This window comes from Cyprinus carpio, chromosome A3 (genome assembly GCF_018340385.1).
Source record: "Cyprinus carpio isolate SPL01 chromosome A3, ASM1834038v1, whole genome shotgun sequence".
NCBI lineage: Eukaryota > Metazoa > Chordata > Actinopteri > Cypriniformes > Cyprinidae > Cyprinus > Cyprinus carpio.
The window spans coordinates 24,335,102-24,360,654 of record NC_056574.1 but is presented as its reverse complement, the minus strand read 5'-3'; the positions used below and the strand labels follow the sequence as shown (position 1 = coordinate 24,360,654).

At 36.9% G+C, this 25,553-nt stretch overlaps 1 protein-coding gene across 1 annotated transcript in view; it reads left to right on the top strand.

Annotated features, from left to right (window-relative positions):
* The first annotated feature begins 4,765 nt into the window (after window positions 1–4,765).
* Window positions 4,766–25,553, top strand: part of LOC109087914 (voltage-dependent T-type calcium channel subunit alpha-1I-like) — a 175,744-nt gene continuing 154,956 nt past the window's right edge. The window contains 1 exon segment of the mRNA XM_042725491.1: window positions 4,766–5,825. The gene's annotated coding sequence lies outside the window, so the exon portion shown is untranslated.

The window sequence follows — 25,553 nt, the reverse complement described above, 5'->3', positions numbered from 1 at the left end:
TTCCTATTGAGGCTAATAAGTCTATTTATTTATTTGATTACTTGCATTTTATTATTTGCATTTATCATTGTTTTTTTCCTTCTCTCCTTTGACACGACCCACTACCATAATAAGATTCTACTTGGGTTAATGTAGAACTTATAAGCTGTTTACATTTTGCTTAGTATATTGCCAGTATTTGCAGTCATTTACCTTCTGATGTTGTTCACAGTCCACACACATTTTTACTGGACACTTCGGTACCTCTTGACATTTGAAATCGGCACATTTCAAAAAACGTATTTTACACCAAATGTATCTGCACTTTCTGTTGTCAAGGTTTCATTTTATCAGTAGTGTGCATGAGGGAACCCTCGCCCCTGAGGTCAGTGGTGGGTAACTCCAGACTCTCTCTTTTTCACACACACCCTCTCTGTCTGTCACACAGTGTCTCTCACTTTCCTCTGCTAACTCTCTATCCTTTTTTCTCTCATCTTGTTGCTTTCTCGCTCTGGTCTCTTTGGCTCACCCGGTTCGAGCTGATAAGCACCTTGTCATCTCTGTCAGGCCACCCAGGTGCCGTAAAGTCCTCTTAAAGTGTAAATGTGTGTTTGTGCATGTGAGAGACTTTGTATTATCTGCATGTGTGAGTGTGTTTGTAGCGATAAATCTTGAAACTTCTCATGGGGGTCTTTTTTCGTCTTCAGGGAGTCTGAGGTGCTGCTGTCTCACAACCTTTCTCTCCTTTCCTGAAGGCGTAATACAATCTTTCCTGCTTTCCCTGCCTACCGTGCTGAACTGCCTAAGGCAGTGGCTCTACAACTGCCACTTTATCATTTTAATTCTGATTATAAAAACAAGTTTTAGTAACATCCAGGATGAAAGCAGAAGAGTTGGCAACCTGCTGTATTTCCCTAAAGCACTTCATGACTACAGAGCAGGTTTGGACAGGAAGAGAAGAGTGCTGCTAATTTTGTTGTCTCATCTTCAAAAAGATGAAGCGCTATGAAAAATCGCATTGACATCTCACATTCTACCCTTCAGAAGACAGGAGTGACATTTGAATAATTCTAATCAATGCCACATCATCGTTCCCCACTGAGTTTAGAGAATGCTCATGTCACTCAGAGTAATTTGTGTCACTTGGGGTTAGCGATGGCTGACTTTTTATTCCGCCTCTCCTCTGTGGCCCTCCTGTACAGCCTGGATGACTTGTTCCTCTCTACTTCACTGGAGAATCGATACCATAAATAGCCATAATAGAATTATGGCCGTAATGGAAGAACAAACTACTTTCTGTTTACTTTCCCTCCAAGTCTGATGGGTTGTGTGTGGGGCAGGGAATGGTATGACAGCAGGTGGGATAATGCAGGTCAGTTTAGGGGAATGAACACCAATCAGTGCTTGCCTCAATATCTCTGCAGGGGGAGGAACGCAAGCTGGGTTCGTTCGAGTTGCGTGAGTTGCAAAATTTACTAGTGGTGCTGGTGGCCTGCCAGATTTCACATTCCTCCACTTGGTTTTGCTTGTGTATGTCTGTCAAGAGATGGAGGAGGTCATTCGTCATCTCAGTGAAGTTGTTAATGCTGTCAGTTGAGACCAACTCTGATTGGACGAATAATGTGATGCATCAGGGAGCGTGCTGGAAAAATGTATGCCATGTTGATCTCATAATTAACTTTATTATTAGTATGTTTTAAAATAGACAGGTATAGTTCACCCTTATATGCTTTTTAATGACTTTTTACAGGCTGCAACATCTGTGAAGTCCATTTTATAATGGGATTGGATTATTGCCAGATTTCAGTAAGGCAGACATGTTTTCAGAGCCAGATTTATGAGGACACATGCAAACCATTTATGAAGAATGAGAAGGGAGAGCATTAATTTATTTATTTGCTGATTCACTTGCTGAAATTACTGAGAACTTTTTCTGAGAAATATGACTTTGACCTTGTTTGCTGATATTTCTCAGACTTGTGATAATACTTTGATAACACTTTGAAAGAAATGTATACTTCTGTTCAGACCGGATGCATTAAATTGATCAAAAGTGACAAAAAGACATCTATATTGTTATAAAGAATTTCATTTGAAAGATTTTTAGCTTTTTAACTAACTTTTATCAGTTGTAATAAAATTTCACAACATTACTGTTTTTACTGTATCATATAAATGCAGCCTTATTGATCATAAGAGACGTTTCTTCAGAAACATTCAAGAACATCATACTGACCCCAAACTTTGAACTGTAGTGTACATTTACTATTGTTCATTATTTAATGCTCATAACAATTTAATATAAACTTAAAATATCAATAATGTATAAGGATATGTAGAAATCAACATTAACCAAAGATAATAAATGCTGTAAATTATTGTTCATTGTTCATATCACATGAAATATGTTAGCTACTGCATGAACTAATGATAATGAATGACAGCCTTGCTGTAAAGTGTTTCTTTTATTTGTGACAGTGTATTGAATAACACCTAGTGTTATATGCATGGACTACAGTTGTATAGTGTGATTACTCCCCATTTTTAGCAGGATGTGGGAGTGCTCAACTCTCTTTCTGGCAAAAGCATCTGCGCTATGGTTACTCTTCTTTTGCATTAGGGCAATGGGGATCAGCTGACTGTGGCATTTGAACATGTAAGATGCTAGGTAGCACTATTTGATAGTGGATTGGTAGATGTGTGAGCTCTGGCTTACTGTCTCTGATGATGGACGATTAAAGACAGTACAGAGAGTGGGAATAGAACCCAAAAATAGATGCATTGTTTGGTTTGTTCTCTGAACAAAAAGAGAACAGCTGTAGACGCCCCTTTGCTGTGAATATTTCATGAAGGCTTTTGGCTTGGCTCTAGTGCTGGTACCCTATTTAGCAGAGGGGGTTGCGTAGCCGATGACAAGCAGAGCCTTTTTACCTATTTTTACCTGTTTTCTATTTTAGAGAATTGCAAGTTCAGTGAACCTTGAAAGACTGGCTTTTGGAAGGCCGCAGAAGGAACTACTCAAGGAACTATTCGTTTATTTTCATTCTTGAAATAAGTGAATAATACCAAATCCACAGTCAAATCCATCTTAATTTAATTGTTTATTTATTTATTTTTTTTCTGAGGGGATCTTAATGGTGCCTATATCCCATTATTTAAATCCAGCCAAAATTCTTTAACTGCTTTTAATACTTTAATAATAATTTCAAGGCAGTGTTTCTCAGGGGCTCACTAGGGGGCCTCTGCAAATTTCCAGGGGACCCACAATACATCTTAAAATTATTTATGTTACCAATCTTGATTAAAATGGTTAAAAATATATATTTTTATTACATCACAGCTTAGATAGGAGCTGAGATGTAATAAAACTGGATATTGTCTAGGACAAGGGGAAGGTGAAGTCTAATAATAGTAATGTTATTAAATTTCTACTAGTTTAAACAAGTTTTTGCAGCTGTGCTTTTATGTCACTAGTGGTTACACAATTTACTTTTTAGTGGCTTTGTATGCTAATAGATGGCCCTGTTCTTTGTGTAATGTGTACAGCACTGAATCTACTGAGGCCTGGTCCTGCTTTGCCCCCTCTGTAGATCCAGTAAGCACTCTTTGGTGTGTAACTCCAAGAGTGCACCTCCAGGTCATGGTTGATTACGTCTTTTAAGATTTAGCAGAAATTACTTCTAGTGTCCCAAAGGTTTGGCTCTCTAAAGAGATCTCACCTTGTCGCTTGAAATTGTGCATAACAGACATGTATTTTTTTTTATATCAAAAAGCATGGTTTATTTCCTGAAATGAGGATAGGGATTGTGTGCTCAAATATACACTGCTTTGATGTAAATGGTTAAATTGATCTTTTTGCAGTTAAGGTATAGCTGAGAGCTTCTAACCACATATCAGCTACTCGCGGTTTATCACACGTGCCCAGGCATCAGATATGTGTTGCATGCGTGCAGCACCACGGACAGCGCCGCTTGGTCTCTGTCCGTGGTGCTGAAATAGTACGCAACAGCTTGTGCAAAGTAGGCAAAAATACTATCCTATTACCCTCTCTCGCTGATTAAACTAATGGAGAGAAGTATAAAAAAGCAATTTAGTCATTTAGTAGTCTTTGCACAGCCAAGTTAAATATGGAACATTACATCAACCTTAAGCTTTGTTTTTGACATGACAAGCAATTTCATTTATTTTTTTAAAAATTGCTTTAATGTTTCATTTCGCGTTTCATATTCAAAACATTAATTTCATAACCCTTACTTCTGCTGTAATACCTGTGTAAATGCTTAATTAATGCAGAATTAAACAGGCTTTGTAAGTGCTCCTTTTCTTGAAATATAAGCCACTTCAGATGCAGCATTTGCATGACATTGCTGTGTAAAAACGCCTTCACAATCTAGTAAAATAGATCTACGTGTTTGTGCACTGCATTAGATATCAGTCTGTTTTACACCATAATGGCCAAATTATGTTCCTCAAAACGGCTGTTACATTACTACTGATCGTTTTCTTGCATTGATTTTGATTAACGAGTCGACTTTGCAGTTCTGTCTCTCTAAACGCAATAGCACACATTGTACATAACGGACAGCACATAGTTTATTCATTACAAAGACTCATACGCGTTACATAAATAATAAAAATGGATAACAATCAATTTTATGAGCTATACCTGCGTTCAGCACTGTTTGTTTCGCAACTGCATATATAGGATGTTCTCGCACGGCATAATGTGCCACAACTCTTCACTGCGTGTTTTAAGATTCGTCAAACGCGTAATAGTGTTTTTTTTTCTCTCGCTCATCTTCTCCCGTAGATTCTTTTAGACGTGGCAGTGGCACAGAAGAAAAGGGGAGTTGTCGGTACATACAGATCGAGAGCAAATCATTCATGTGTGTGCACCGAACATGCCCCGTCTCGTGAGACGCAGGTGAAAGGGACTCTGAACTCGCCAGCGTCAGGCGCGTCAGTGCGCGCTCAGATCCGCGTCGCTCAGTTTGAGTTCTTCTCCGCAGTTCAGCGAGCGTGAGGCAATGCGAATTCACCTGCTGGAGCACTGTGATCACGCTGCGGGGGTGCCCAAGTTGATAGCTGAATAATAAAATATGAGTTTCGACCCATAATGTTTGGAATTAAGGATACACAGCGTTTTATGTGGATTATTGAGCGTGCAGATAACCGAGAAACATCCCCCAGCGATTGAAGCAAGAACACTGAAGGAAAGCGATGCAACTCGCTCCCTTCCACCAAACCTCTCGACGAAACCGGTTTTTCTTTTTTCTTTGGGAATATATGCGCAGTGTGGGAAAGGATTTGGGAAGATTTCTGCACCTAAGGAGAATGAAAATCCAATTTTGATAAGTAATAGGAGGGACCAGTAAGTTAAAATAACAGACGGAGATAATAGCCTACATACGGTCAGACTACTGAATCTTATTTCCCTTCCAGACAAATCGGCTGCATTCTCGTGTCAAACTTAAGGAGTAGACACCATTGGGAAAAAAATGGAAAGAACATCAACGGATAACAGCGATGACTTGGATTTTCAGGATGTGGGAACACAGATTTAATTTCTTGGTCTAAATGAACAAATCGTTTGTCAAAATACGTAAAAGACTCAGCACGGAGTTGGCCTCGTAATGTAATTGGCTGAAGACAAGTTATTTTTTGGACGGTTAAGCAGAGGTTATGTAATGCAAGAACGGAGAATGACATTTGCTTGTCACAGACCTGGAAGTTGTAATTTTGCATCAATTTGATTAGACGCTTTTTTCATATAGGATCCTCTTTTTTTAAAATCAACGTCGCTCTTTTTTAGTGCCCTGCGGCACTCAGTTTTGATGTCAGAGAAGGTAAGACAACCCCTTATTGCAGTTAATGTTTCATGTATCCATCACTTTATTATATAGACACGGTCTTTTGCTCATATTGAATATCTCTGGCACTACTCAAGTACACCCTGACGACAGTCTGACGATAGTTTTTTTTGGTGAAATACTGTTCGTTTGAATCTTTGTGGAAAATTTTGTCTCAAATCCGTTGCAGAAATAACGCGGAGCGCTTTTGCTTCGGATTAGAACAATTGAGAATCTATCTCGTTTAAATGATGAACTAAACATGCAGATTTTTTTGGATCAATTAAAGTCAATAATACGATGTGAGGACACTTGTATGGTCGCAGTCATGCCTTTGGTCTTACAGAAACTTGTAAGCTAAAGAAAAGTATCTGCTTAAACAAAACGGCAAGAGTATGGCGTTTAATTGTCTGCGTTTCTAACTCTAAGGTACCTTATAAGACGGACAGTCATATTTCAGCGCAACAGTTAGAATGGAAAAATTCTCACGCTGTGCTAATTTCACAAGTTAGATTAGCTTTGTGAGGAGACTGCGGAGACACCGGTTTATGTTGACGCAAGTGTAACAGCAGGAATGTTCTGAATATTTTTGTAGCTTTTGTAACACCTTTGCCACAGTGTTTGTGAGCAGTGCTGGCTCAGATCGTGCCCATCACTGAACTATAGGCCACCTGTCAGACGAAAGCTGCATTGTCACAAATCTGCTTGTTAACAGACATTCCAGGACCATTATAACAAATATGATCTGCTTAGAGACAAAACATTTACCAAGCTACATTGTGATATTGACATCTCAACTGTTATGACGTAAGCTGTTTCACAACTACGTTGTCACAAACGCGATACTCTAAAATCTAATTGCTCTTATTTAATTAATGATTTTCTCGTAAATCCCGTTTCACCTGTAATTAAAGTAATTCATACGTTTTACTTTTACTTTTAACAGTACTATTTAACAGTAAAAATACAATTACCAGATTTTACTGCATCTTTTTATGTTTTTATTTATTTATTTTTGTTAACATGGAATTATTTACATTCAAATATTGTTATAATATTGTTTTTAGAAGTCAGTTGCCTTATTAAATGGGCATTCCCACAATTTTGGTATTAGCAATCACATTTGTTTAATTTTATTGAAAATAGTTAGTGTCCTCTTCTTGTTAACAATTGTATGTTATTTTATTCAGCAATTTTTTTTTTTTTTTATTTTTTTTCATATTTAAAGATAGTTGCTGGAGTGGCCAGTTTCTATGAACAAATCATGTGTTCTTGTGTACAATGTGTACAACCAGTACTTTTTACAGTAACAAACTGATATTTTTCTGGTATTTTCATTATTCATTATATTTAATTATGTACATACAGTAAAGGTCTGTTAAATATACAGTCACCAAAATGGCTGCATTTTCTTTTTCTTTTTTAAATTATAAATTTCTGTCAGCAACAGCTGCCAGTTTATTTCCCCCGTAAATATTTTCTTTCCAAATTGTCATTGGCCCATAAATTAATATTGCAGTAATATTTCATCGGTGGACATCAATACTACAACATAAATGTTTTAGCTGACCTGGCTACGCTTGGGTTCCCATTGCTCTTTAGCAATGATTTATGTATAAAATCATGGCTTAGATAGATTTGATTATAAACATACAGCCAGATTACTCATTAAAAAGCTGCATCCCCACCATACAAAGTCCTGAAATTACATTTTACTCAGTGCTGATAATATATTAAATATTTACCATGTGGTAGGCTATATGATTTATGCATGCATGGATCATGAGAGACAATGAGGAATACAGAGGGAGAATGTGCGAGAAACAGATGACGAGACGGGTTGTTGTAGGCATGTAGCGCGGCTTAGAGTTTGCAGAGCAGGCTCCCGATACCATACAAGAGAGAACAAAAGAGTGTATGATAATCTAACAGCCAATAAGGACTGGCAGAGGCAAGGACTTGCTTGAGTGCTCTTCACTTAGGAGGTTAAAGTGGAAATGCTAAAAGCTAAACAAAGGTAAAAAACTAAAGTAGAGAATAAACTGGCTGAGAATAATATTGCTTCAGCATGGTCTGGTATGAAAACTATAGTAGGCATACAGCAAAATGTGAATAGAACGGATATTGCCATGGATGGTTTCAGGTCAAATAGTGAATTTGCCAATGCACTAAATATTTTTTGTTTGAGATTTGATTAGTTTGATTTTAAGAATGAAGTTGAGGAATTGAGATGTAAATTTAAAGATAATCATCATCTCGTCCTAGAGCAAAGAGCAGTTGAAAAATCTTTTATTTCTTTAAAGTTAAATAAAAGTCCTGGTCCAGACAATATATGTGGCAGATTACTGAACTATTGTGCAAGGCAATTAAGTTATATCTTTTGTGAATTTTTTTCAATATGTCTTTATACCCACAACATATACCTAACTTGTGGAAGCGGGCTGTTATTATTCCGGCTCCAAAAATAATAGTCCCAAGGCTTTAAATGACCTCAGGCCAATTGCCCTCACTTCTCTTGTAATGAAATCATTTGAAAAGCTTATGAAGACTTGACTGTATGGCAAACTGAGCAAGCTCTCAACCCTATGAAGTTTGCCTACAGGACACATAGAGGACTCGAGGATGCTACAATTACTCTACTTAATCTTTTGTTTAAGCATCTGGAAGGGAGAAATACTCATGCTAGTCTGTTGTTTATTGACTTTTCCTCAGCTTTTAATACTATACAACCCCACATTTTAGCTATGAGATTGATAGAGCATTTTAAGTTGAGCAACAATTTGGTGGGTTGGATACTGAATTTCTTGACAAATAGAACACAGAGGGTGAAAGTAAATGGTATTTTATCAGATCCATTATGTTCGTCCACTGGTTCACCCCAGGGTTGTGTTCTTTCCCCTTTATTTTATATTCTGTATACTAATATGTGCCAAAGTAAGCATGTAAATAGGACTGTTTTGAAATTTGCTGATGACACAGTTATCGTGAGTTTGCTACACGATAATGAGTCCAGTCATGGTCCTATTATTGTGGAGTTTGTCACCTGGTGTGATGCATCTTATTTGGAGTGAAATACAACTAAAACAAAGGACATGATTATAGATTTTAGAACTTGTGCTTTATGTTAGGACACTACGATCATTAAAGACCAGGTGGTGAATTGTGTAGAAAGCAACAAATATCTTGGGACAGTCATAGATACCAAATTGACTTTTGAAAAGAACTGTGAGATGGTATATAAAAAAGGAAATCAGCATCTGTTTTGCCTCAGAAAGCTGTCCAGATTTCACATTGATAAATCTATGATGACTTTTTTTTTATTGGGCTTTTATTGAATCAGTCTTGTCGTTCTCCCTTGTGGCATGATTTGGTAAATTTGTCTTTGAAGAACAAAAATTCTATGAATAAAATTGTTAGGTGGGCATTGGGCAAGTAAGATTATAGGCGAACCACAACTTAACTTAGCAGGTCTTTACTCTAACCATTTACAGCGTAAGGCGAGTTTTATTATTAGAGATTTTTATGAGTATCAGCTCCTCCCCTCTGGATGTCGGTTCGTGGCTCCTAGGTGGAGAACTAGACGATATAGAAATACTTTTGTACTTACAGCTATAGAACTAATAAATAGAAAAAGCAGGAGATGACACTCTTCACTATGCATGGTTACTTTATGTATTTTAGGCGGGCGTTGAGGATGTGTGTAGAAGCACATTGTCATGTCTTTTTTTATGTTTTAATATTTATAGTATTGTATGTCTTATGGATGGATTGCTGAATCTCTTGTCTGCACAACAAATTTACCTTCAGGTACTAATAAAGATACCTTGTTGTTGACTTTGACTTTGTAAAGTCTGCGCTCTCTGCACACAAATATACACATGTGTAAGCTCACTGCAGGGTCTTTTACTTTAGTCAGGTGCTCTTTAGCTCTCTCAGAGAAAGTGACTCTGGACAAATCACTACTCCAGAGTCCAGCCACCCCTGATCCCTTACCCAAACCAAAAAACACTGCAGAATTCCCTCATGACCGTGTAGCTTTTGTGCAAGTTGTTATTATTACAAAAAGCTCATTCTATATTACCTGGGAGAGATGTCAATGTGCTTAAGATGGATTAATACCACATTTCTGGTCAGTGGGCTGCAGGGGCGGACTGGCCATCTGTGTGATCTGGAGAATCACAGAACGGCCGGTACCCCAGGATGGCCGGTGTTCTGTTGATTTTTCCTACGCTGTCAGATATTCCTACCTCCCATTAAAACAGTGGGTAGTACAATTCGACAACGAAAAATGCTGCCGATAAAATAATGGTTTATTAAGTCAGTTGCCTTATTAAATGGGCATTCCCACAATTTTGGTATTAGCAATCACATTTGGTACATTTGTTTAATTTTATTGAAAATAGTTAGTGTCCTCTTCTTGTTAACAATTGTATGTTATTTTTTTTTTTTTTTTTTTTTTTTTTTTCATATTTAAAGATAGTTGCTGGAGTGGCCAGTTTCTATGAACAAATCATGTGTTCTTGTGTACAATGTGTACAACCAGTACTTTTTACAGTAACAAACTGATATTTTTCTGGTATTTTCATTATTCATTATATTTAATTATGTACATACAGTAAAGGTCTGTTAAATATACAGTCACCAAAATGGCTGCATTTTCTTTTTCTTTTTTAAATTATAAATTTCTGTCAGCAACAGCTGCCAGTTTATTTCCCCCGTAAATATTTTCTTTCCAAATTGTCATTGGCCCATAAATTAATATTGCAGTAATATTTTAGTATAATATTTATTAACATCTACACATACCATAACCCTAAACCTACCCTTACAGTAATGCAAATACAGTAATTATGCGTTATATTCGCGGTTGAAGCAAGAAGGGATACATTTACAGGAAACCAGCAATAAATATTTTTTTCTACGTATTAGATTGTGTTTTATTAAAGCCTATACCTACCCCAACCCTAAACCTATACTTACATTAATGCAAATACGTTAAATATAGTTGTTTATCATGAGAAAAAGGACGCGGTATTGCTGTGCGCATGCGCAGTTAACCCTGGTAGGAAAATCTGACGGGTAGGATAAAATGTCAGGACACTGGCGGGCCGGCCCACCACCCGCCACGCGCGCAGTCATCACCTGTTTTTTTCCCCACTAATCTGTTTCACACTCCAGTACTGTAGGTGGCAGAAATGCACCTTTAAGTTGAATGCCAGCTGCACTGGCCGTGGCCGCCAGGTAAGGAGAAGAAGAAGCGGAAGAGTAGGAAACCAACAGCAAAGACTAGATAGAAGAAGTATAGAAACAAACAAACAATATGCATAACGCGGCCGCGGGTAAAAAACGGAAAGAAAAGGGTGGGGCTGAGAAGGCGAGAGAAAAAAAATTGCGGAATGTAGAAACTGAGGCCGCTAAATGTCGCAAACTAACTGAAATATTTAGCAGCACAGCCAGCAGCAGCACCTCGCAGTTAAATATTAGCAGCAGTGAAGAAGTGAGCCATTTAGCTATGCTGATATGTTTTTGACAGATTTGTGGTGATGTTGATGATGTTGTGGTGCAGAAAGATGAGCTGGTTCTACAGGCAGATCCAGGGCAAGTAGGTAGGCAGATCCAGGGCAAGTAGAGAGTTACTTGCTAGGGATGATGTTAGGAAGTGATATTCAGGGTTGCTACATTTTTAATGAATACAGTAGTTAAAACAGCTAAACTTCAACATTTTAGCTGCAAAATGCCACATGCAGTAGCTAATATTAAGAAATATGTTGTGCTTTTACTTTTAAAAATGTTGGTAATGTTACAGTTAATGCTTACAAACTTTGAAGATTTTGAATACAGAAGTTACATTTGTAATGGTCTATTTTCATTTAGATGTGGTATTATTATTTGTGCAGTAAGATTAATTACTGCATAAATTAATTAAGATTATTAGGTAATAAATTCATTTTAAGACAGCATGGAATAGCTATCCATGCTATCTTGGAATAAAACCGTTTTTTTTTTTTTAATCCATTCCATCATTTGTTTATTCAGGTTAAGCTTAGACCAAGAGCAGAGAAAGACACCCACTCCAGCTCAACATCTAGTCAACATCAGTGCTATTGCTATAATTTGGATGGTATAGTATCATGAGCCACAATTAAAGTCTTGTGACACTCATGCCAGGTGTTATTGTTGTTGTTTTCGCATTTCCGCGCGCCAGTTGCTTTGGGCCGGGCCTAGTCAAAGTCCAGGGCCGTTTTTTAGTCCCAGTCCGTCCCTGGTGGGCTGCTACATCCGGCCCATTGGAGTAAATTCATAAAAGCACTGTTTCAGCGCCTCTCCTGCTCTATGTTGTGTTGTTGCTGAGGGTCTTAATAACTGAGTGAAATTCCCAAGGTTCTTTCGAACTCATTAGGTGTTCATAGTTAGGAACACACTGAGGTTCAGTATGGCAAAGCTGGTTGTGTTTGTTGTTAAGTTGTCAGGATGTGTGTACGTGCATGTGTGTATTTGTCCTCCAGCCTGGGCACACTATCAGTGCTGGTGTCTGTCTGCGCTCACAACTGCTGAAATTCAGCACCGCCTCTGGGTAAGTGAGGTTACATTTTGGAAACTGTGAAACTAAGTCCAGACAGATTTATTTTGTTTGGCAATAAAGAAAAAATCTGTCATTTGCATTAATGTAGCAGGGTTAACACTTTAACACGTTCATATCACTTTACTAAATGATTTCAGTTACTTCAAAGGTCCTTACAGTCTACTTCAGCAAAATAACCAAAACCCACAACAACACTGACCAAGTAAATAAATATAGTAAGCAACAAGATAAAAACACCTAATTATTTCCATGTTTTGTCACAAAATTGCATTTTGTTATGTACGGAAAGCACATTCTATTTCTTTTTTTCGGTCTCCCTTACAGACGCATACACATACAGTACAGACACACACTCGCACACATGGAAACATACACATGCAACGAAACATGTTGTCAGTGCTGCTCAGACGATTTTATCAGTAAAATAGTTTAACAACTAAGCTACTTGTCATTTCTCACTAGCGAGATAATAACTGCACTGTTTTTGAAGCAAATGAACTTACAGTTTTGTTATTAGCAAATTTGTTATTGACTCTGGTCCATTGAATTATTAGAAAATAATGCACATCCGAAGTGTATATATACTGTATTTTTTAGCTTATTTATTGTACTTCTAAAAATTGCCACCTTTATCTTTTTGCAGTTGTTAACTTTTCATATAAAATATAGAGATTTAATCTTAGTTTTGAATGTAAAACACAGTCTAAAAAACAGTCTGTCTCTCTCTTCTCATCTTTCTGCTGTGATGGTAGGAGATTAGTGCTGTGTTTAGCTGCAAAATCTGTGAACCAAATCACACCCTTCTCTTTCTTAACTGCTCCTAATTGATCGAATTAGGAGGCAGCAAATGTGAAATATTCCTCATGGCTAGCAGCTGTTTACTGTGGAAAGTAGGCAGCACACTCTGTATACAGAGCAGCTGCAGGTGCTGCTAGAGGACCTCAGTGAGAACACTGACATCATCTGCCTCCATTCAACTGTGGAGGGCACAACATCCCTAGCTGCACTCTCACCTATCAATTGTACCAGTCAAACTTTATTTTTCCTTTTTAAATGATCTTTGATAAACTGAAATTGGACATTGCAGCTCCAAATAACTGGTGTTTTGTGAGAAATCTATGATTATTTCAGCAGGGCTCAAAATGGTCAGATTTAATTGCTAAAAAAGTTCACAGAAGTCCTTTTTGATTAGAGTTGACTGTTTAAACTGGCATGAGTAGGAGAGTTTGTATGTGGAGCTTCTCTAAGTGACAAAGTTATGCAAATGAGCAGTGTAGTGACTACCAGAGGGGATGCAGACAGTGGATCATGCATGATCTGTCTCCTGTCACATACTGTATTGAGTGTAGGCAAGATGGAGGAGATTTTAATGTTCCTGTGAGTGATTTCACTGTTCTATATGATTTGTCTCTGCCTACATGTAGTATTATTTTTTAGTGTTGTGTGAGAAATCGTGTGAGAAAATCATAGTTTTTATGAAATGTTCTATTCACTGTTATAGTTTACATGCAAATCTTTCCTTTTCAGAATGTTAATTTTTAGCAGCCCATTGAAAGCCCATTGATTAAAATATTTTATTTACCAGCAATACATCTCATTGGTTAACTCTAGTCATAAGTGTTATTTATCATTTTCCTTCTCCACCACTTTTTTGCTATGGATGATTATGTCTCCACTACTTAATGAAATGGCTTGTGCAAGGTTTGCTTGTAATAGAGGAAGCATCCCCAATTGTTATGGACCTTATTTGTTTGTTTGTGTAATAAGGAGCAGTGATCCAAATAGCGTTTTCAAATTATTTTTGAGTGATCAAATGTAGTTGTCCTCAGCATGGGAACGCAAAAGCAGAAATACTCTCTCAGAAACATGAGAAAAAACTCCAAAGAGTTGACTGATTTTACAAAAATCCTGTGACCAACAGTGGAAGTTGTAAGGATTCAAATTTAGATATGTCCCAAACACATAATTTAAAAAATCAGTATGTGATAGGTACACCTAGAGTGGTCGCAAAATTCCAATATTGAAATATTGATATCATATTAATATTTCACATAAGGGAGTACTGTAAATAATCCTGTGCCAGTAACAATCTGCTTGACACTCTTTCTTGTTGCACACCGGATGAGAAGCGCAGAATCACGCCTATAGGACAACTCACAGATATCGCACACACATCGTGTTCAGTTCATGACAGCAGTCCAAAACAGTCAATCTAACCAGAAAACAGGCAAAAGGTCACTTCAATGAACAAAGTGGGAAAGCAAATGGAAAGAGAAAGCTCTATATATTATTATAGCTCTCTATATGAAATTTACATACTTTAAGTCATAGAAAGACAATTTTCCAGCCTAGGGTGAAGTCATGATGTACATTAGCAGTAATTTGGGGCAAATATAATCTGATTTAATGGAAAATGTCCTGAATTGTAGCTGGGAGCCACTGGTGAAAACAATGTGTTCCAATTTTAAAGACATGGCATGGCACTCCACTTCTCGTCCGATGTGCGAACCCCTTTAGTAGGTGGCAGGATTGCACCTTAACTCTGGTTGGCATCTGTCATAAAATGGAAAGAAGACCACAGTGACATGTTGTGTAGCTACTAGTGCTGTTGAAAAAATCATATTCAAGGAGACAACAGATGAAAGAGAGACTCTCTACCCACAACTGAAAAAGTTTGCTTGCCAGTGTGAAAATGTTTTGGGATTTCATAAAAAGATGGGGTGTTAGACACCCCAGTCTGCAGGAAATGCTGTACAGCAGTATATTTTGTTTTGTATGTTTTTGCACTGTTGTTATGGTTACAAACTCCATCTTCTTACATGCGTATTTTGAGTGTCATTCATTGGCCAAAAAGGAGAAAACATATAAATCAGCATATAAATTATTATATACATAATAATGTGATGCCCCTGGCTGTTGTCAATCTCTCGTATTTTCTCTCCTCATCAGGCCCTTAGTGCTATAAAGTCTTATTGCTGTGTCTTGTGCAGAAAAAATCTCAGCTTTATAGGAAGGCAGAGCCAAATACCCAGAAACACTGACAGAGGAACAGGGCAGAAATGTGAAGTGCTCCGAGTGATCCACTCTGCTGAACTTGCTGACCGGCAGCTGTAATCCCTCCTGGCTGGGGTTAATTAGATCCCCCCTCTTTAATTTCACCCTGTTAACGGGCCTCCGAGGGGGGAGAAAATGCCCGGCCTCCTGCTCACCTGTTTTATGAGCCCAACAGGTCTGCTCATGTTGATTGTGGTCGGCAAAGTGACCTCACTTAATGCATTGGTAATTTAATTGTGGCTGGCATCTTCATGCTCTGTTTTCCAAATCAATCTCAGCTATTGTAATCCAGATTCAATTAGAGACACGTGTGGAGACGGTGATGTGTAGAGGGGCTCAGAGCATGTGCATACACATATGTGTATGTGTGGGAGGGATTAGGAGGGCATTTGTTTGTTTTCCATGGCTGTTTGTTTTGGTGGCTTCGGTTTCTTATGATACGCAGTAAGGAGTTCTGCGTTTCCCCTGCAGCTTCGACTGGGTGTGATAAATGTAAAGAAATTACGCTTTATTGTCCTCTGTAGGCTCACAGACATTCCCATAGAGGATTTTTTCTCCTGTGTGTCATTCCAGTGGGTTTGAGAGTGAGAGACTGCAGGAATGCATGTAATCTTTATGAAGTGAATCTAAAATCTAGTATTCAGCCTCTGCTGAATCAAGACATGCAACCTCTCTTTCACTCATTCACCCCCTTTTGTTTACTCCTCTCTCTCTTTAATTCACTTATGTCCCATGTGTGCTGGTCGATAAGGCACAGCCTCTTAATGCATGCAGGCATTAGTGTAGCTGACTGAGAGATGGGGTCATATTGGATCACTTACAAAATGATCTAAAATCGAAAAGTTCTGTTTTGCCATTTTATCTCTGTATTTTTAAAACCAATGTTGTAAAAACTCCAACATCATAAACACTGGAGCTACTCGTGTATCTAAACCGCACACCCTGTCTGAAAAATGTTTATCGATCATGTTGAGCTACGTCTTGAGGTTTGAAAGCCCATTGATTTGTAACATGGGAAAAAACTGTTTTTGCTAAACATACTGAATCAATGAAAACATATCACTGAAAAGTAGTAGTTTTGAACCTAAACACACTTGTGCACATACATTATACAGAAGCATAATTCTGGCTAATCACATCTTTTATTATGCATGGCTATGCCTAATGAAATATTTTAAGAGTTGCATTCAGCAGTTGTTGCAGTTAAATATCAAAGTAATAGAAAAATAAGCACTATAAAAACATAGGAAGTTTGAATCTTTAACACACTGCAGACATGTTTACCTGTTGTAGCTTATCTACTTTGTATGCATGAAACAGACCCTGAACCAGTCAAAACAGTCTTCAAAGTGCTAATTTAAACATTTTGGTTAATAAATTGTCCTTTAAAACTATTTTGGCCAAAATGTTGTGGCTGAATCATTTCGTTTGCTGATATTTCGGTGCATCACTATAACTAAATTACAAACTAATTTAACCAAAGTTTCATAAAATACTATAACGCAGTAAGCTGCAAGCTGTATGGCTTTGATTCACTAAAAAATAAACTCATAACTATAATTTGTTTGAGAATTGCACTGGTTGTGTTTTATGTTTTAAGCTGTAGATTCAGTTTTAGTGTTGGGTAGGAAGCTAATTTAGTGCTGTTATCCATTCACGTCATTGGAAATGCATATGTGATATCCAGATTAACGGATTGCTATTTGCTTCTGCTGTTTTTCCTTTTTCATCCTTAGTGATTTCAGATAGGCAGCTCATTTTTTTTATATGTTTGTCTTGTTTGGTGAAAAACCAAATCTGTTCACACTGTTAGCCAACATTATTTGAAAACATTGTGACAGCTCTGAAATGATTAGGTCATCAATCTCTCCAAGGGATTAGGAAATGTGTGCATGTTGAAGGTTTATCATTGAGGGATACGGTTTACCCCATTCTGCCTCGACTGCTTCAGTTTCTCACTGTCTAACTCTCCCTGCCAACACTTACCATCTGTCCCGACTCAGCTGGGGAGCATCCAGCTCAGCTGTCCTGAGAGTGAGAGAGAGGGGAAGTGAAACAATGTGTTTGTGTGTGATAAAGAGAGAGAGGTATGATTTGTTAAAAACAAATTCTTTTCATTCTTTTTCACTCTTTTTCTAATGTGGGTCCAATGTCTTGCATTTGGTGTGAGATTTTGTATTAAATGAAGAGGCCTTTGTGGTCTCTGATGTACAGTACCTAATTTGTCCTCTTGATGTTGTGCCAGATGTAACTTAGCACTAAATGTGGATGTACAGTACAGTAGGGCTGCACAATTAATCGAATTCCTAATCGCGATTACAATTACGGATGCCACAATTATGTAATCGCTCTAAAATGGCAATTAATCATTCAAAGTCCAATTATGTTATTGTGCATTCTTATGATGTGCTTTTTTATTCTATCTACAAGTTATCTTAAGGGTTTTTCCATTGTTTTCATTTTAGTTTTAGCATAGCATTATAATACAATGTTTATTATTACTTTTTTTTAATAAAGAAGAAACCAAACAATGTACTGTGTAGTTGACATTTGAGGCTTAATTCTATAGAGAAGCAATAAAGGTTTTTCAGTTAGAGTGTTTTCAGCTTGTTTAATTTCTTAAAAAAAATATAGAACGCAGTTGCTTGAAACAATAATCATTCAGTGTAAACTGTGATAATCGTAATTAATAATCGCAATCACAATTTTAAGGGAATAATCGACAATTATGATTTTTGTCATTATCGTGGATCCCTACTGTATAGACTTCCAGCTGTAGTTATCCAGATATAAATGACCCTTTTTCATTTTAAGAAGAACATTCTGTTAAGTCTAAGTGACGCCAACTTTATCATAACCCCTTCTTCCAAGATTTTCCTCTAATGAGATGCCAGTGGCTCTCAAGAGTCAACACGAAAGCAGGTTTTTGTCTTGGGCTAACGTCAGCATCCCCGGAGAGATCCAGAGTGGTCTTGTGAAGAAACAATGCAGAGTTCACCCACCTCCCCTCGTCTTTGTGAGGGAAGAGACACCCACAGGGCACAGGTAGTCGTGTGAATCGCAACAAGTGATTAGGAAAACTGTCTAATATGCCTTCATCTCAGGACATTCATGGTTAAATAGACCATGTTAAGTATTTCTATTTTTACAGTCCCCTTAGGGATAAGGCACCCATGAATACAAGGGAAACATTCACCCTGCCTCTTTCCACCTCATTTCTTTGTCTCAGTTACTCTCTCTCTCTAGTTCCATGGTCACACAGTAATAGGGACCGTTTACACAGGACGTGTTGTTGCATCTCTGTGCTGTTTCTTGTTTGTTTTTCGATGTAAATGTGCTAGATGGTAGAGCTGCATGATTCTCGCTAATCATAATGTTGAATTATTTATCATGATATTTTAGTAATTATTAATCATTTATGTTAAGTAATTTCATATAAATATATTTTATAAATATGTTTAAACTAAATATACGCTGAAATCATTTACCATTGCATTCACAACTTGCTGGTTAACACTTTAAATAAAGTCCCATTTGTCCCATTAATACATTAACTAACATTAATAACTATGGGCTAAGCTTTGTTTACATTGTTTATAGTTTTTTTTTATATTTGTTTAATTTAGTTTATAATGTTCAAATTTTTTTGGTGTTAGTATAGGTTAACAGATGTAGCTTTTGATTTTAACAATGTTGAAATGAACACAAACTATTAATGATAAATGCTTTAGAAATATTTTTCATTGTTTGTTTAATGTTAACAAATGGATCCGTATTGTAAAGTGTTACCACAAAAAGCACACAAATTCTTGAAGATTTGTTCAATTAATTGAATAATCAGTTCTGTTCTATGACACTGTGCTGTTTTTAATGCAACACCATGTCCTGTATGAATGCCTCGTGAAGTAGGGTAGCTTAACACGTAATGCAACATAACACCGTCGTAACATCGGAGTGTGAAGTCCACAGTGTTCTCCTCTGTCATTCCCTTCTTTCACACAGCTCTGCTTCCACATCAGGCTTCAGAGTCAATATTTACTCAGCAGAAGGCTAGACTCCCCCTCCGACTTCACCCCCCCCGCATCGCTCAACAACAGCCCAGTCCCACTGGAGAGCCTCAGCGCTGTGTGGGTGTCTGGGCCGTACCAAATGCATTGGGAGAGGGGTGTCTGTAAAACTCAGTGGGATGTTAAAGCATCAGTGGCGGGTAAGAGGCCAGTGTAAAACAATGAGATCACCTTGAAGAGGTGGATGTACCTCTGCTTTGTTAACGTGCTACGCCCACTTCATCCTAAAGTTGGGTTTGAGTTGAGATACAGGCACCCACAACTTCTGTTCTGTCTCTTTCTCTTCTACATTTTCCTGTTTCCCAAAAGGCCTCTTGGATTTTGTGCTGACAGATATAACCATGTGTTTCTTTAGTGTTTAAGTCTGTTTGTACACAAGAGGCCTGATGCAAGAGATCAGAGGGTTAGATCAATCCATCTTCAAAGCTCAATCTAAATCGATTCATCAGAGACAACACAGCACCTGTTCATCTGAACTGCATCATGAGAGAAATGCTGCATGAAGATGAATGAATCACCTCACTTCAATAAGCATGACGCATTTCAGTCCCATTTAAACATTTGATAGCTAATAAAACAAGCAGAACTTTCATTTCATTTGTAAGCTTAATTAACACTAGAAAACTCTTATTAAAGGGTAATGCACTCTCAGATCAATTCTGTCATCGTCATTTACCCATCCTCATGTCTTCCAAAACCTTACAAATATATTTTTTTCTTCAATGGAACATGAAAAGAAATGTTTTGAAGAAAGTTTATGCTGCTCTTTTTTATATGCAGTAAACATGGATGGGGCCAGCAGCTGAAAAGTTGTAAAATGCACCATAAAAAGCATTGAAATTATAAAAAACTTGAGAATATTAATAATTAGTTTTTTTTTTATTTGAATTATTTTTGCATTTTAGTTTTTTATTTAGCAATTTTTTTATTTTTTTATTTACACATTTTTTAAATTTAATAACATATTTGTAAATGTTGAATTCGACATACACTAAAGCCGATTCGGACAGTAATTGTTTCTCATGGGGACGCAAGCGATTTTCAACATTTACAGGGGTTAGTCTGTGATTTTATTGCCGTCCGAATCCAGAATGTCAGTGTTTTTCTCCCAATACCCGCGTAAAAATCCCGGCTGAATTACCTACTGTTTTTTTAACAAACCCAAGGTTGTGTGATATTTAATTGCTGTCCAAATCCACACCTCTGAGTTTACAAGAAGAAAGCGATTCAAATCTCAATGTTTAAATCCTTTTTGACCACTGCCGAACACCGTACAATAACTGTTGCACTTCGCTGTAATTTGCATATTTATTACTGAAAAAAATAAATTATAATAATACAAAAATAAATACTGAAATGCTGGAAAGTATTTACAAGAAAATATTCCATAACTGCTCCACCACAGCGAGAGGCACATTTGAAATTGATCATTATTATGGCAGCAACAGGTATGCAATACAATTTAAAATATGTATTATATAGGCACACTATTACATACATAAAAATAGAAACCAAGCAGCTTTATGTTTACATTATGTAAATAAGAGGTTGCATTAATTTTCTGCTAATTTCCACATTTTTAATGGCATCAATCATTTTGAGAGATAAAATGCAAGACATAAAACCAATAATATTAATATTAAATATGTAATATAATTTTTTTTCCTATTATTCCAAGCACATGACATGTTATTTACAGTAATCATGTGACTGGCCACGTGAGCAGCACCTTCCTGTGTTTGTAGGATCACAGAACTCGCTTCTCCACTGTGAATAAATCACAATCTGAATCCATGAGTTTTATTACTGAGGTGCCATGGGAATTTATTTATTTTACAGACGTGCACATGAGAAACAATTACCAGCCGAGGGCTTAAGATTAATAAATGCTTGAGTGTTTTTCATTGTTAATTTGTTCAATTTATTTACACATTTTAAATTAGTTTTCATTTATTCTTTAAGCAGTGTGTTCTTTTTTTCTTTTATTTTTTTCATTTTTTTTTGTTTATTTTCAGAAAATATATGTTTATACTTATTTAAATATATAAGTTATAAAAGTAACATAAAATCATCATAAAAGTCCAAGTTTTCTAAAGCCATATGAAATTTAAGTTGTTTTGTTTGCTGGGAATCTTTCTTGACAAACATGATTGAAAATCTGACAAACATGAGGGAGAGTAAATTATGAACTTTCCCTCTATCGCCCTATTAATTTAATAAAATGAAATAAGACTAACATAAATACATTGTTCAATTGCATCTATGTCATCAAAAGGTAAACAGATGCAGGTTTGAGTCTATTAGCTTGAATTTTGATTAATTTGATTTGAATTCACAGTTTTTGTTAAATATCTGAGGCGACATCCTGTTTCTCACACTCTCTGTGCTGCATGAGAAATTGTTCCCGAGCTTATTTTTCTAGTACTTTATAGTGTTGCAGGCTGATAAACAGATCTTCAGAGAATTTGAGAGTTTGTCTGCTATTGAAACACCTCGGACAAATCAGACCGATGTTCCCTGAGGCCACACAGGACTAGAGCTGCAGCTAATCTGCTTTGCGCAATAATGGTAAAACATTTCTGTAGGGACCCAGACATTTAGTATTGATTTAAGTTGGAATTTTTTAATATGTGAGGGGAAAAAAAGAGTGCAAAAACACAACACTAGCACAGCTTTGTAGGAAATCAGTTGCCAGGGACAACTGTAAAAAAATTAAAATAAAAAATACAGCAGCTATTATACACAATATTTGACAGCAGAACACCACGACTGACCAATTCGAATTAAGTATTCAACACTGTTTGAAGGGTTTTGAAGCGCTCTGGTTGCTTTCTTTTAGCATTCTCATTCATCACAATAGGTTGACAGCATCCCTAAGCCCTAAGATTAGACATTCAGTGACTCGTGCTGCTGATGGTGTCACTTGTCAGCTCTGAATGAGAAAATTAAAGGGTACATACGCTATAGAATAATCAACGCATTTTCTATTTTTACACCAATTCTTATCTGATTGTTGTTTTGTGAGGCCTGCAGTCTTTTGCTTACTAGAAAGGGGAAATCAGAGATTGTGGAGCGTGAAAGAAGTGCATGAGTCACGGCATAGTCGGGAGATTGGGAGGTGGTGTCTCTTGTTCCTGCTTTGCTTTGTTGGGAGGCATATATATGCTTATGCTTTTACATGGGAATGCACTAGATAATACACTGATTGTTTACGTGCATAATTACTTTGGAAAAGCTTAGGATATTAATTTGTTTTATATAGATTTTTTAAAATATTTTTACATTTTGAGTTTTATTTTGGTGAATTTATAATACATTATATACTTGTTTCAATTTAATTTTACAATTTGAATGTATTGTTCTTATAATAAATTATAATATTATGTAATATTTTTGTATAATTACATATATTTAATTGAATCATTTTACCATTTTATTTAACTGAATTTTATGTAAAGATCTCTTTAATATATATATATATATATATATATATATATATATATATATATATATATATATATATATATATATATATTATAATATATATATATATATATATATATGTGTGTGTGTGTGTGTGTTTCTGTTAGCAGAAATGCTACAGAGAATTGTGAAAGTTATAGTAGTAATTATTGGTATCAACTACTGACATGCTGACATCCCTACTTTAAAATGTCACCCAGGTAAAGCAGACAGGCAGAAAACAAAGGAAAACAAAAAAAAAAGAAAAGAAAAGAAAAAAGAAAACAGTATGAGAGAACATGAGGGAGACATGAGGTGTATAAGGAAACTATGGAAACTGTTTAGGATGTAACAGAGCGAGAGAGGGATGGGGTACAAAAAAAAGATGTGCAGGTGGGCTTCTGCCTATGATACATGTAGCTGCTCCTTTTAATTCGGCTCACGCCTCTTATATCTCTCTGTCTGTGACTCTAGGCCAGCTAAAGGCCCTGTAATGATGATCTATTGCTAGAACCTCAGGTCATACCCCATGATCATGTGTGTGAGGATCTGTTCTGGATGCAGGTCTCTGGGGCAGTGGCGGCTTGTGGGTTTTAAAATAGAGGAGGCACAGTAATTGTATTGGTCTGGGATCCCTGCCAATTATTATTATTATTATTATTATTATTATTATTTGCTTAACCACTTTAAAATGGCATTTTGGTTGCTTTTAGTCAGAAAATGTAAAGAAAGCGACACACATACAACAAGATAATATAATTTCACTTACCTGGCCTATCACTTGAAGCAAACATTCATCCCTTAAAAGTCTGCATTAAAAGAGAGTTTTCTCAACACTTCTCAGCGCTGAAAGTGAACACTCGATGCTGATTGGCTAATTTTTTTTTTACCAACTGAGGCACGAGAGTTCAGCGCTGTCCCGGCCTCCACCTCCCCTTCTCTAACATTACCGGTTGTAATACATCAGCAGATTCGGCACATTCGCGATAGAAAAGCGGCAATTTCAAACTTCAGTAACATGTTATGGTCTTACAGCTGTGAAATTACAAACAAAAAATACACATTCTGAGACATTAACTGAAATGAATTGTGAGTTTTATTAACTTTAAATAGTCCTCCTCTCATTTTCACATCAAAATTTTGGGGAGGCTATGCCTCCCCTGCCGCCCCTGACGATCCGCCACTGCTCTGGGGTTAATCTGCACAAGGGAGGGAGAGAGCTTTGTGATATTTCATTGTGGCTCTTAGGGCATGGGTCTCTTGAGGAAACAGCAGGGAGTATTCCAGGACAAACAGGGGAAAAAGTAGAGAAGGAAGAAGAACCGTGGAGTGAAATAGATATGGGGGCTAGAAAAGCCTGGAAGTGAGGAGAGAACATAGGGCAGGACAACAAGTGAGACAGGTTGAGGATAAGGCAAATGCATTTTGGATGATGGTGAGGTGTAGGTATGGTAGCCCATTCAAACATCAGCAGCACTGCAAATAGAACAGTGTTTCTTAATGTTCAAGTGTTGACGTTCCCTTCTAATCATGAGGCAGAAAGATTTCATTCTTGGAGGCAAACATGTTCAATACGGCTTCTAAATCTTAATGATGCCATTTTCCCAGACAGTTTTTCAGTTTAATATGCACATTATTGTTTGGCCTGTGATTTATGCCCAGACATGGAGTCATTTGTTTTATGTTAGTCATTATGTGTTGCTAACCCCCCTGGGCTCTGGCATTTCTCATGTACTCATGTGAACGCCTGTGATGACTTGACCTGGAGTCTATGTCTGTGTGTTTGTATCTGTAAACGGGTATAAATTCATGTTTGTGTTGGTGTGTAAGTGTATGATTGTTTAAATGACATTTAAAGGTAGTTTAGTTGATCCCAAAAAATAAAATTTTTAATCCCTCATGATCCAGTTTCGTGTGACTTTCTATCTTTCATGAAATCAGAAAGCTGAGCATTTGCATTTCTCTTTTCTAGACAATGAAGTGAAAAATAATGGATTCAGTGGATCTCCAAAAGGACAAAAAGCATCATAAAAGTGGTCCATTTGTCTTGTGCACTAAACCATATGTCTCATTCTCACTTGACAGTTATGAGAGCCGAGAGAACCCATGCTTTTGATGTCAATAGACTGCATCTTTATGCACTATATATGAATATATGTGAAAAATATTTGAGCTGTCTTAGTGTAGAATGGGATCTCCATGGCAGGAATACTGGATCCAGTCCAGATCTGTTTTGTCCGGTATCCAAAATTGTCAGCAGAGTTTTGTCTGATACCCAGAACAAACATACAGTCTTGTCTCATATAAAAAAATCAAACAAAACTGTATTTTATCTGGTACCCAAAACTGTATTAACTAAACATCTTTTGTCAATTTAAGAGGTTGACAGTGGATGCCATGAGCAGAAAGCAGGAGACAAAGTATTGATAAATAAAAAAATGAGCAGGGTTTGAGTAATCTTAGGCATATATGTTTCAATGCTCATCTGTCCAGTACAAATTCAACACGTGTTATTATACCAAACCAAAGGCCATGAAAACCTTGAAATGGAGACATTCT